The sequence below is a fragment of the Oncorhynchus tshawytscha genome, linkage group LG33 (assembly GCF_018296145.1).
Source record: "Oncorhynchus tshawytscha isolate Ot180627B linkage group LG33, Otsh_v2.0, whole genome shotgun sequence".
In the NCBI taxonomy this organism is placed as follows: Eukaryota; Metazoa; Chordata; class Actinopteri; order Salmoniformes; family Salmonidae; genus Oncorhynchus; species Oncorhynchus tshawytscha.
Window position 1 is genome coordinate 17525913 of NC_056461.1, and position 12619 is coordinate 17538531.

The following is a 12619-nucleotide window of genomic DNA, read 5'->3' on the forward strand; positions in this document are numbered from 1 at the left end:
GATTGAATAATGTATGTGTAAATTTATTTTGCAATGCTCGGGCACATAACGCGAGCGGTGTGGTCAGCATGGTACACGGCTGTACCATACTCGAGGGAGTGGTCACATTAAACCACACCTCGCCGTGGGCATTTATTAAATTGACACATGCACATTCACACTAAACTGCCATAAGAAATTAGCAAAAAGTAGGCGGTTGTATTTGATGAACCCTTATTGAAAAGGTGTGGATTTCAGCAAACAGAGAAAGGAACACAACTACAGAGGACAAACATAGGTACAGGGTTTCATGATTAAATTTTTTTTAAAGTATTGACTTGGGTGTATCTATGTAGTCGGTGCTAGATTCCACAAAGCCTGGTCTCTCGTTCTCTCTCTCGGTGAAATCATAAACTTCCTTCACCATGGAGTGGAGTTTAGTCCGCTACTTTGCTAGTTGCATAATTCCTTCTCGCATCTCCTCCTCTCACCTTTTCCCTTTGCTTGTGGACTTTAGTGCACAACACAACAGCTGTCTTTGACCAGGCGCAAAAACTTCTGTGTCGCAAGGATCTGTACACAATTCCTGGAAGCTGAAAATGTCCCAGTTCTTCCATGGTCTCCATACTCACTAGACATGTCACCAATTGAGCAGGCTTGGGATGCTCTGGATCGACGTGTATGACAGCATGATCCAGTTCCCGCCAATATCCAGCAACTTCGCACAGCCATTGAAGAGGAGTGGGACAATATTCCACAGGCCACAATCGATGTGTCGTGTCGCGCTGCATGAGGCAAATGGTGGTCACACTAGATACTGACTGGTTTTCCAATACACGCCCCTACCTTTTTAAAGGTATCTGTGATCAACAGATGCATATCTGTATTCTCAGTCATGTGAAATCCATAGATTAGGGCCTAATGAATGTATTTCAATTGACAGATTTTTTTATATGAACTGTAACTCAGAAAAATATTAGAAAATTGTTCCATGTTGCATTTATACTTTTGTTCAGTGTAGTATAGTTTTATCTAAAAAGGATAACTTATCTATGTTAAAACTATCCCCCCCCCCCTGAAATTCACTGAGTAGGATGGTCCTCCCCTTCCTCCTATGTGGAGCCTCCACTGACTGTATGGTACTGTATTATATTCTTACTGTAAACATGGAGCAATTACTGCTCAGAAAGGTCAAATACAAAGACTGTGTTGTATTGAGCTGGTAAACTGTGACATGTCAGTGCTGACCTTATCCAGGAACCAGTCAGATTGGCTACCTGAGCCGTCGATACGAGCCTTCATCTTCCTCAGGGGAGCAATGTCCTCGACCTCCAGGGTGAACATGTCCTCCTGACCCCGCTCAATCCTAAAGACAGCCAGAGTGTGAGCGCAATGCTTTATGGGAGAGTCTTTGTAAACACACCACTAGTCCACATCACATGCACTGTGAACTACAGTAAGTACAACTATTCAAATATAGTTTTTTATGTGGATGAATGTGGAATTGCAGTTTGGTCGTTTCAAAACCACTTTATGTTGGCTAATTGGGGTGTGTTTATTTGGGTGTGTTAAATTTATGCATTTGTTGAAGTGTGAACATTTGGTCATGTGGGTGAACTTTTGGGTCAGGTGTGTTTGATAGCGTTTAATCAGTGTGTTTGGTTGCCTGTGAACGTTTGGTCAGGTGTGAGAAATTGGTCAGGTGTGTGTTTGGTCAGGGTCAGGTGTGTGTGTGGTAATGTACCTGTCCTCATTCTTCTGCAGCAAGATCCCCTCTGTAGTGATGTTAGCCCAGAACACAGACAGGTAGATCTGGGTGTCTGCTCTTGCATTCAGAACATCTCCCATCACCACCGTCACCTCATAGATGATCTGACAATTACAGACAGACAATGATTAATAATCAGTAAATAAATCAATCACTCAATCAAATTAAACAATTCATATTTGTTTAATTGATGAGATAACATATGCTGCCAGGTAAACCAAACCGATAAATCAACCAAACAAATCAATGTGACAAAAAGTACATGTTAAGACATTTCCTTGTAGGGGAGAATGGGGTAGGTTGAGCCAAAGGGTTAAGTTGAGCCACCCTTGAATCTAGGAAACCATTCAAAAAATAAATCATGTGACCAAATATTTAGCAAGAGGTCATAATTTCATAGAGTCTGAAGGAAGAAAACAGATTTTCACCAAGTCAAATGAATTGTGTTAGAAGTACATGATGCTTGTATCTAAACCAAAGTAGATTGTTTTATACATCAGTTGGGGTCTTCATAAGCTTCAATATGAGGTCCTAAACCTAGCATGAAAGTGCATCCTTGTAGCTGAGTGAGCTAATATAGTAAACATTTTTGTTTTGGGGTAAGTTGTGCCAATGGCCATAGGGTAAGTTCAGTCAATGGTTGAGCCAATGGCAAGTTCAGCAAATTGAAGTGCTTTCTTCCCAGGTGTAATACAAGGCATTATTGCTGGGATATGAGGGAACAACAGGACCTGGCCTATGCTATGAGTGTAAAAAAAAAAAAGTTTAAGTGTAAGCCTGTGTTAAAAGATGCTAAAAATTATTAAAAGACAAATATAAATTGTGTTTGGGAAATAAAGATAGACATGGTTTTAAAATGTGTGGGTCATATTTTGGTCCTCGCTTCATATTCATCGCCAAACCCACTGGCTCCAGGTCATCTATATGTCTTTGCTAGGTAAAGCCCCGCCTTATCTCAGCTCACTGGTCACCATAGCAGCACCCACCCGTAGCATGCGCTCCAGCAGGTATATTTCACGCATCACTCCCAAAGCCAACTCCTCCTTTAGCCACCTTTCCATCCAGTTCTCTGCTGCCAATGACTGGAACAAATTGCAAAAATCACTGAAGCTGGAGACTCATATCTCCCTCACTAACTTTAAGCATCAGCTGTCAGAGCAGCTTACAGATCATTGCTCCTGTACATAGCCCATCTGTTAATAGCCCACCCAACTACCTCATCCCTATATTGTTTTTGTTTTCTTGCTCCTTTGCATCCCAGTATCTCTACTTGCACATTCATCTTCTGCACATCTATCACTCCAGTGTTTAATTGCTAAATTGTAATTATTTTCCCACTATGGCCTGTTTATTGCCTTATCTCCCTAATCTTACTTCATTTGCACACATTGTATATGGACTGTTCTATTGTGTTATTGACTGTACGTTTGTTTATGCCAAGTGTAACTCTCTGTTGTTTGTGTCGCACTGCTTTGCTTTATCTTGGCCAGGTCGCAGTTGTAAATGAGAACTTGTTCTCAACTGGCCTACCTGGTTAAATAAAGGTGATATATATATATATATATGTATATATATATATATATATATATATATATATATATATTTAAATATATAAATTATCCAGACCATTTCCCTTTTTCCACATTTTGTTACGTTACAGCCTTATTCTAAAATGGATTAACATTTTTGCAAATGTATAAAATAATAAAAACCTTATTTACATAAGTATTCAGACCCTTTCCTATAAGACTCGAAATTGAGCTCAGGCTCATCCTGTTTCCATAACCAGCACTTACACTGGAAAACGTATTTGACCCCTTTGGTTGGCATGGCAACAGCTAGGTAGCAGCTCTCAGGAGAGGCCCCATCTGAGCTATATCCCGGGCATGGAGCAACTACATCCATCAGCGTATGTGTTGTGACCCTTGCACTTGATGAAGACTTCTGTGTCTAAACGCTGTTTGTGTAACATGGTACAGGAATAAAGCACTCATTGTAGCAGCATTAAACTATGTGCGGGCATTTTCTTTCTTTATCTACAGTATATTTCGTACACCACCACTTTTCTTTGGGATATGAATATTCTGTATTCTTAATGTCATGTGACCCATACCTCCACCTTCCTGATCTCTCCCACATCAACGCCATGCGACTCGAAGGACTCCAGAGACCCAGAATCGAAGCACCTCTTCTCCCCAGGCAGGTCCAGCCACAGCCTCTCCGTCTGGGTGTCCCATGGGTGTCCCATGGTGACCACAGACCCTGCTGCTGGTACTGGCTTCCTTCTCTGCCCCTGTTGAGATGGTGAAGTGGTATGGCATGGTAATGTGGTAAGGTAATGTGTTTTGACTGTATGTATAATAATGTGTACAGTTGTTTCTCCAAACCCTGCCTCTACAAAGTGTAATGTGAATAAATACTTATTTCTGGAGTGATCAATCAGCTTATTGCAATGTATGCAACTGGTGAAATACAGTATTTTATCACAACTCTCTATGTGCTTGTGTGTGTGGGTTTATATTGGCAGTATTGTGTTTATTTATTGGTGCTCTTCTTTTGGATGTCCTCATTCGTATTACTCCTCTTGTTCATGTTGCTGTAGTCTACACTCTTCATGATCAGAGCTTAGCTCTTCTTCCTGCCTTGGAAAGTCTCCCTCTCCCCCTCATAACCCTGTGAGAATATACAGGTCAGGTAACACACACTTTGTCAGGGTTCTGTGTGCTCATACACATGTACGCACTCACACACACATATGCATGCACATACACACATTGACACACTCTTGTTGTGATGTGTGTTTTGTCCTATATTTATATTGTATTTATTTAAAAGAAATTGTCCCAGGCCCCAGGCAGGAGGCCTTTTGCCTTTTGGTAGGCCGTCATTGTAAATAAAAAATGTGTTCTTAACTGACCTGCCTAGTAGAAGTACAGTTCACACATATATTGGTGTATACACACTGCGGCACACAAACACAGTACCTTGACATAGAACATTCTTATGCTTTTGTCCTCTCTTTTCCTTCACAACTAGCGCTCCTACATCGAACACTAACACCTCCTACAGATCCTCATCAACCACCTCCACGTGGTCCAGGTACCAATCAGCATTCACCATGCTGTTTTCATGGCGAATCTTAATTCTAAACACCTGGTACAGGTCCACCGCCTCTTCGGAAAATGTATCCACCTGAAATAGGAGGCACATTTAGCACAAGCAGTATAATTTTTTATTTAACGTTTATTAACTAGGCAAGTCAGTTAAGAACAAATTCTTCTTTACATTGACGGCCTAGGAACAGTGGGTTGCCTTGTTCATGGGCAGATTACCTTGTCGGCTCAGGGATTTGATCTAGCAACCTTTCGGTTACTACTATATCAAACATCTCCAATCCAAAGTTAAATCTAGAATTGGCTTCCTATTTCGCAACAAAGCAAAGCATCCTTCACTGCCAAACATACCCTTGTAAAACTGACCATCCTACCAATCCTCGACTTTGGCGATGTCATTTACAAAATAGCCACCAATACCCTACTCAACAAATTGGATGCAGTCTATCACAGTGCAATCCGTTTTGTCACCAAAGCCCTATATACTACCCACCATTGCGACCTGTACGCTCTCGTTCGCTGGCCCTCGCTTCATACTCGTCGCCAAACCCACTGGCTCCATGTCATCTACAAGACCCTGCTAGGTAAAGTCCCCCCTTATCTCAGCTCGCTGGTCACCATAGCATCTCCCACCTGTAGCACACGCTCCAGCAGGTATATCTCACTAGTCACCCCCAAAACCAATTCTTTCTTTGGCCTCTCCTTTCAGTTCTCTGCTGCCAATGACTGGAACGAACTACAAAAATCTCTGAAACTGGAAACACTTATCTCCCTCACTAGCTTTAAGCACCAACTGTCAGAGCAGCAGCTCACAGATTACTGCACCTGTACATAGCCCACCTATAATTTAGCCCAAACAACTACCTCTTTCCCTACTGTATTTTATTTATTTATTTATTTTGCTCCTTTGCACCCCATTATTTTTATTTCTACTTTGCACATTCTTCCACTGCAAATCTACCATTCCAGTGTTTTACTTGCTATATTGTATTTACTTTGCCACCATGGCCTTTTTTTGCCTTTACCTCCCTTCTCACCTCATTTGCTCACATCATATATAGACTTGTTTATACTGTATTATTGACTGTATGTTTGTTTTACTCCATGTGTAACTCTGTGTCGTTATATCTGTCGAACTGCTTTGCTTTATCTTGGCCAGGTCGCAATTGTAAATGAGAACTTGTTCTCAACTTGCCTACCTGGTTAAATAAAGGTGAAATAAATAAATAATTAAAAATTAAAAATATCACTGTACAATTATTGTATAACAACATCACTACCTTTTATGTTGTGATGCAAAAGCCAATAAACCTACTCAAGTACAAATAATATACAGAAATGACAGAAAGTCCTGGTTATGGATATGGTGTGTTGTTCTGTCTCTTACCGCTCCCCTCTCAAACTTGTTGCAGTTTATCTCAAACTTGCAGAGTTTGTGTTCACCAGTGCCGCCCAGGTCTCTGTAGATGGTGAGGAAAACGTTGGCATCTGTGCCCGCGTTGTAAATGTCACCCATCATCACAGACACATTGTAGGTGGACACAGATAACAGAAAACACAGACTGAGATAACCCACAGACAGAAAGCATAATAATGGGCTAAAGTGTCCAAATGGGAACAAATTCCCAACACTGTGTGACTGCAGCGGAGAAAGACATCAATTTAGAGCAGAGAACTGCCACATCATTTACCTGTCAGGCAGACAAAGAATCTGACAAACGAAAAGGCACATTCTGCTGTAATTGCCGGCCTCCGGTGTGTATGTGTGTGCATGTGTACTTTCCACTGAGTCTTCCTCCTCAAGTGTGTGTGTGTGTGTGTGTGTGTGTGTGTGTGTGTGTGTGTGTGTGTGTGTGTGTGTGTGTGTGTGTGTGTGTGTGTGTGTGTGTGTGTGTGTGTGTGTGTGTGTGTGTGTGTGTGTGTGTGTGTGTGTGTGTGTGTGTGTGTGTGTGTGTGTGTGTGTGTGTGTGCGTGTGCGTGTGCGTGTGTGTTCGCTTGTGTTTGTGTGTATGTACTCTCCAGTGCATCTTCCACCTCAATCTCGCTGACTTTCAGGGTTCCGTCTCGTAGTAGTTTCTCCGTTATGATGTCAGAAGGTACTAATTCTCTCACTGTCTCTCCGTCATCCTCTGACTTGGCCAGCCAACACTCACAAGGGAAGACGATAGTCTCCGACCCCTAGAGAGATAGAGCAGCAATGCGTGAGTGACTGATAACACACCCAGGTCTCTCCGTGAGGAGAAGAGCACCATCTTGTGACTAGAAATTGTATTGTTTTGATTTATAATATGATGTCATCCGTCTCTTTTTACTGAAGACGGGTGTAGTATTGCTCTGATCTTTGACACTGGACTAGGATCAGTTTTGTGCATTTTCCCCCATATTAAGGTTAGGATTTGTGAAGGGTAAGCGTATCCTAGATCTGTAGCTGAGTAAGTAGCCTTTCTCCTGTGTATCTTTCTCTTCCTCAGCAGTCGTCTGCTCTAACCGCGATCCTAAAAATGCTCACAATAATCATTGATTGTGAGCTATTTCACAGTGCAAGCTTTTTTAAACGACACCAGCCTCAGTTTCTCCCTCAGCTGTCATGACCACTATAGATCTTCTCTATGACGTCGCCCATGTCCTCCAACTGCATGGTGTTACAGAAACATCATCATCATCATGAGGATCAAGAGCATCATCACCCACATTGTCATCCTCTTCATCATCACCATCACCCTCATTAAATAACCATATATTCCTTACTCAACTGTCTGCTCTATACAGTGTTTTAATAGGCGACTACTGTGTGGTTGTACCTCAACTATGAACATGTCATCAGCTACCCTCGAAAAACTACATGGTCCGCTCCCTCTTGTTGACACAGAGAGTCCTCTGCTGGGTGCACACCCCGCCTCGACCGTATAGCACGGTGAACACGTCTGCATCTGTACCCGCTGCAAACAGGTCACTGGTTTTGTTCTCGTATGGCACAACTGCGACAGAGGGGAAACAAGGGTATGATATGGCATGGTAGTTGGTAGGATAAGGTCCTGTAAGATATGGATTATCTACAATAAGTACAGTGTGCTTTAGACTGGCATTTCTGGTATGTCAGATATGACCTGATATGGTATGATATAAGATACTAAAACTGTATAGGGTAGTGGTATGCTGGCTAGTAGGCTATAATATGGGTTATCTAAGTATAGCACGTTGCAGGTTGGTTCTTACATGGTTTGTCGAAATCAGTCTGGAGGTCTGCAGGGAACAAGTCCCTGACGATGGTCCCGTTGTTGTTCTTCCTCTCCCTTGTACAGCCAGCGACCACAGGGGAACCGTAGCATCTGGCCCAGGGACGGGGCATTCAACCTCTACCCAGTCAAGGAACCAGCCTGCTGCGGCCGCTGCACAGGCATAACACATCATATCACAAGGACTGTGTGTGTGTCTGTCTGTCGGTCTCTCAGTCTTTTTTGTGATCTCCCCCATTTTCGTGATATCTAAATTCGTAGTTACGGTCTTGTCCCATCGCTCCAACTCCGGTACCGACTCGGGATAGGCGAAGGTCGAGAGCCATACGTGCACCGAAACACTGCTTCTTGACACACTGCTCTGTCCATTGCTTCTTGACACACTGCTCAGTTAACCCGGAAGGCTGCCGCACCAATGTGTCGGATGAAACCTCTCTGTTTTATGTATTCGTATCACATAACTGCCTGTGGAAACACACAGCAGTAAATGGCATAGTTAGTAGTATATTCAAATGAACACGATCAGACACAAACGTGTGTAATATCAAAATATATTTTTTGTGCCGTACAGGGTGGCAAATGCGTTGGCATCGGTGTCCACATACTTCTTGTCTCCAGTCTTTACCCTCATTGTGAAGGTGGTAGACATGGCTGACAGAGAGAGATCAACCAAATCAGATAAGAATGTATTCATGGTATAATGCATTGATATTATTCAATCAAATGATATACTGAACAATGAAATGTGGGTAACTAGGCCTAGATGTTTGCATCTGTTATTTTCCAGAAGGAATAGAACATACACCACATTTTTAATGGGAGCAAACAATTTGTAATTCTAGCCCCTTGTGTGTGTATTTATCACCCTTCTGCTCCAGGACGAGTGTTGAACTGGAGTCTTTCCCCTCCTCCTCCTCATCATCACCATTCTTCATAAAAGGTCTTGTCCACAGAGACCAGCTCCCTGGTGATCTGTTAGTCAATGTGCCAACCACCGTTTACAGGGGAAGTAGTACCTAGAACACAGTTTTTGTCTGTCTGCCACTAGCCTAGCCTGCCAGGCTTCTAGGCCTGTCTGACTGTCTGTCTGTGACTTGATAATAACCCCATAAATACAATTTCTGACCACCAAGGGGAGCTGTGCAGTTGTTTTCTTAGACCAATGGGCAGACCTTTTTATATCCTGAAAAACCACACCTTTTCTCAAAACATACAGGCAGTCTTGGAAGAGATGCATAGATTTTTTTGGACCAGCTATTTATATATAAATCACCTTCCTAGCCATATAGATATACATGTGTGGTGTGTCATATGGTGTAGAATGTAGATAAGTGGTAATAATAAAATAGAAAATGGCAATATTATCTCAAATGGTGTAGTAAAGAGGTTAATAATCCTCACTTATTGTGTAATCCTGTGCATGCCTCCTCCCCTCCCGTACGTGGTGTTGTCTTTGTTGTCCACTATCTCCACCTAGTCCAGGAACCAGGCGGCATGATGCTGGCTGTTGTCATGGCAAATCCTCAGCTTCTTCAGAACGCCCAGATCGATGGCCCAGGATGGAGAATATGTCCTCCTGAACCCCACAAAGGATAAGGTCAGGGTTCAACGGCATAAATAAAAGGTTAATAAAAAAGATACCTGTTCAATTATCAATAATTATTTAAATGTTTTAAATGTATTTGATTCTTAACAACAGGGGACCGTGCACAAAGATCAAACAGCTAGGTCAATGGGAAAGAGGTTGTAGTTCAACAGCGACTCAGATATTGACATCATCATCATCATTTTGACAGATGTCTCACCTGCCCTTTCTCAAATGTGTTCAGGTTGTTGGGTCTTCCTGAGTCTCCGCTCGTCCCTTGTCGCCGATCTCTCCGTAGATGTTAATGTATACATAAGCCCTCCAGGTCTCAGAGGTCCTCTGGGAGGAGCTCCACCACGATCTCCCCATCCTCCTCGTCACGGGCCAGCCAGCGCTGACAGGGAAAAGTCACGCTCTCCACCACTTCCTGGAGCTCTGTCACATGCTCTTCTTCCTCCTTCTTTTACTTCTTGTCATCCTTCGGCTTCTCCTTCGCCACCTCCCTCTGCACCATAGCGAGCCACTTTGACGTCCACCGTCTCAAGGAACCACCCGTCGCCCATACCAGAACCGTCGTACCCAATGCAGATCTTGAATAATTTGCACACATTCAGTACCTCGATCTGAGGGGTGAGAGACTGTAAGACAGGCCAATGGTGGTTATTCAGAGATTTGTCCTCATCGCTCCACAACATGGCAGCATGACTGATTTTATGCTAAGTCTTCTCAAAACCAATGACAGCTGTGCTCTTCATGAATACAACTAATTCACAAAAAGGAAAATACTTTTCTTCACACAATTTGAAACCAACGAATGTGTAGTCCGTAGACTACTTCCACTGGTTCACTGACCGTGTCTGACTTTAAATATCTCTGTGGTCCCGCGCTCAAAGTGGTAGGAGCGGCTCTTGAGGCAGATGAGCTCAGTCTTGCCGTTCTCTCCATAGATCTGACAGAACACATTGACGTTGGTGCCACCTTTGTGCATGTTCCCCGTAACCGCTGTGATCTCATAGTTTATCACTGCAAACGAGAGGGCAGAGCAACATGTCACTAACCAATTAGACAATGGCAGGATGATGGAGAGTGGGCTAATGCCCCACAATCCATCATAATCACTAAGTAGGAGTTCATCACTTGCAGGACAGAACTGTATTTATCAAGTGAAGTCAACTGGTTACAGGTTTATTTAGTGTCAATGTAGGTATTCTATCATTTTGAGTATTCCTGTACTTTTTCCATTGGGTGTTCTTGAGAGAACTTGGGTAGCTACATTGTGTATACAAATGCCTCAGTGTATTTGAAAGCTCTAGTACAGCACCTAGTGTGTATAAATATTACCTCTGCTCTGGCCAAAATAAATACACACTGTAAATATATTCATTTAACTTTAACATGATATAATAGAATTCTCTGGCACAGTAGGCGGGTAAAGGGTGAAGCTTATTTGTCCTATTTCTGTTAATACGCATGTGAGAATTGGAATATGTGTGTTTTGCATATCCCACTCTCCCTGTGACACCCTCAGAGAGTGAAGTCATGGCCAGGGTTTGCCATTATCAATGGTGACCCTGGAGCAATTAGAGTTAAGTGCCTTGCTCAATCGATTTTTCACCTTGTTGGCTCGGGGATTCAAAATAAAAACCTTTCGGTTACTGGCCCAACACTCTAACCACTAGGCTACCCACTGCCCTGTACAGTATAATGCATGTATTGTCTCAGAACATAAACTCTAGTAAATGTCCTGTGACGTTTCTCGATGTTCAGAGTCTCGCTGGGGTAGATCTCTACCTCCATCTTCCCATCAGCCTCATCCTTACAGAGCCAGCAGTGGCTGGGAACTTGTACTGCTATCCATGGACTGGCACAATGATCTGCACACTGTCCAGGAACCAAACAGCACCTAGACCCTTAGTGTGGCCAATCAGCAGACCATGGATCTACAGAGAGAAATCAGGAAGTAAGAATCAAGGTGGGATTGATGGTCATTATAGATGCTTTTATCCAGTTAACATTGTCAGTTTGTGAGACCCAATCAGGAATCAAACCCAGAACTCTGATGTTTAAGGCACCACACAACTCCAAAAAACTGAGACATACTGTTAGATGAATTTAGTTCTTATGTATTCATTAACCAATTCAATTAAAATACTCCGTCTGTACCCAGAGTTTGTAAGGTTCTGGGGGAAATGAAACAGACGGAGACCAGTCAAAAATAGTCCGTGACGTTTATTCTCGAGAGCTCTGATCATAATCACATATACATTAGTTTATATATCACACATAGCGTCATAGCGTACAAAATGTCCCTTTTGCAGGGTTTCCTACTTACAAAGCATGTAGAGGTCTGTAATTTTTATCATAGGTACACTTCAACTATGAGAGACGGAATCTCAGAAAATCACATTGTATGATTTTTAAGTAATTAATTTGCATGACATAAGTATTTGATACATCAGAAAAGCAGAACTTAATATTTGGTACAGAAACCTTTGTTTGCAATTACAGAGATCATATGTTTCCTGTAGTTCTTGACCAGGTTTGCACACACTGCAGCAGGGATTTTGGCCCACTCCTCCATACAGACCTTCTCCAGATCCTTCAGGTTTCGGGGCTGTCGCTGGGCAATACGGACTTTCAGCTTCCTCCAAAGATTTTCTATTGGGTTCAGGTCTGGAGACTGGCTAGGCCACTCCAGGACCTTGAGATGCTTCTTATGGAGCCACTTCTTAGTTGCCCTGGCTGTGTGTTTCGGGTCGTTGTCATGCTGGAAGACCCAACCACGACCCATCTTCAATGCTCTTACTGAGGGAAGGAGGTTGTTGGCCAAGATCTCGCGATACATGGCCCCATCCATCCTCCCCTCAATACGGTGCAGTCGTCCTGTCCCCTTTGCAGAAAAGCATCCCCAAATGTTGTTTCCACCTCCATGCTTCAC

The 12619-nt window shown here is 42.8% G+C and overlaps 1 pseudogene; it reads right to left on the reverse strand.

Annotated features, from left to right (window-relative positions):
- LOC112230499 overlaps positions 1–12619 on the reverse strand; it is a 39607-nt pseudogene that overhangs the window by 14692 nt on the left and 12296 nt on the right.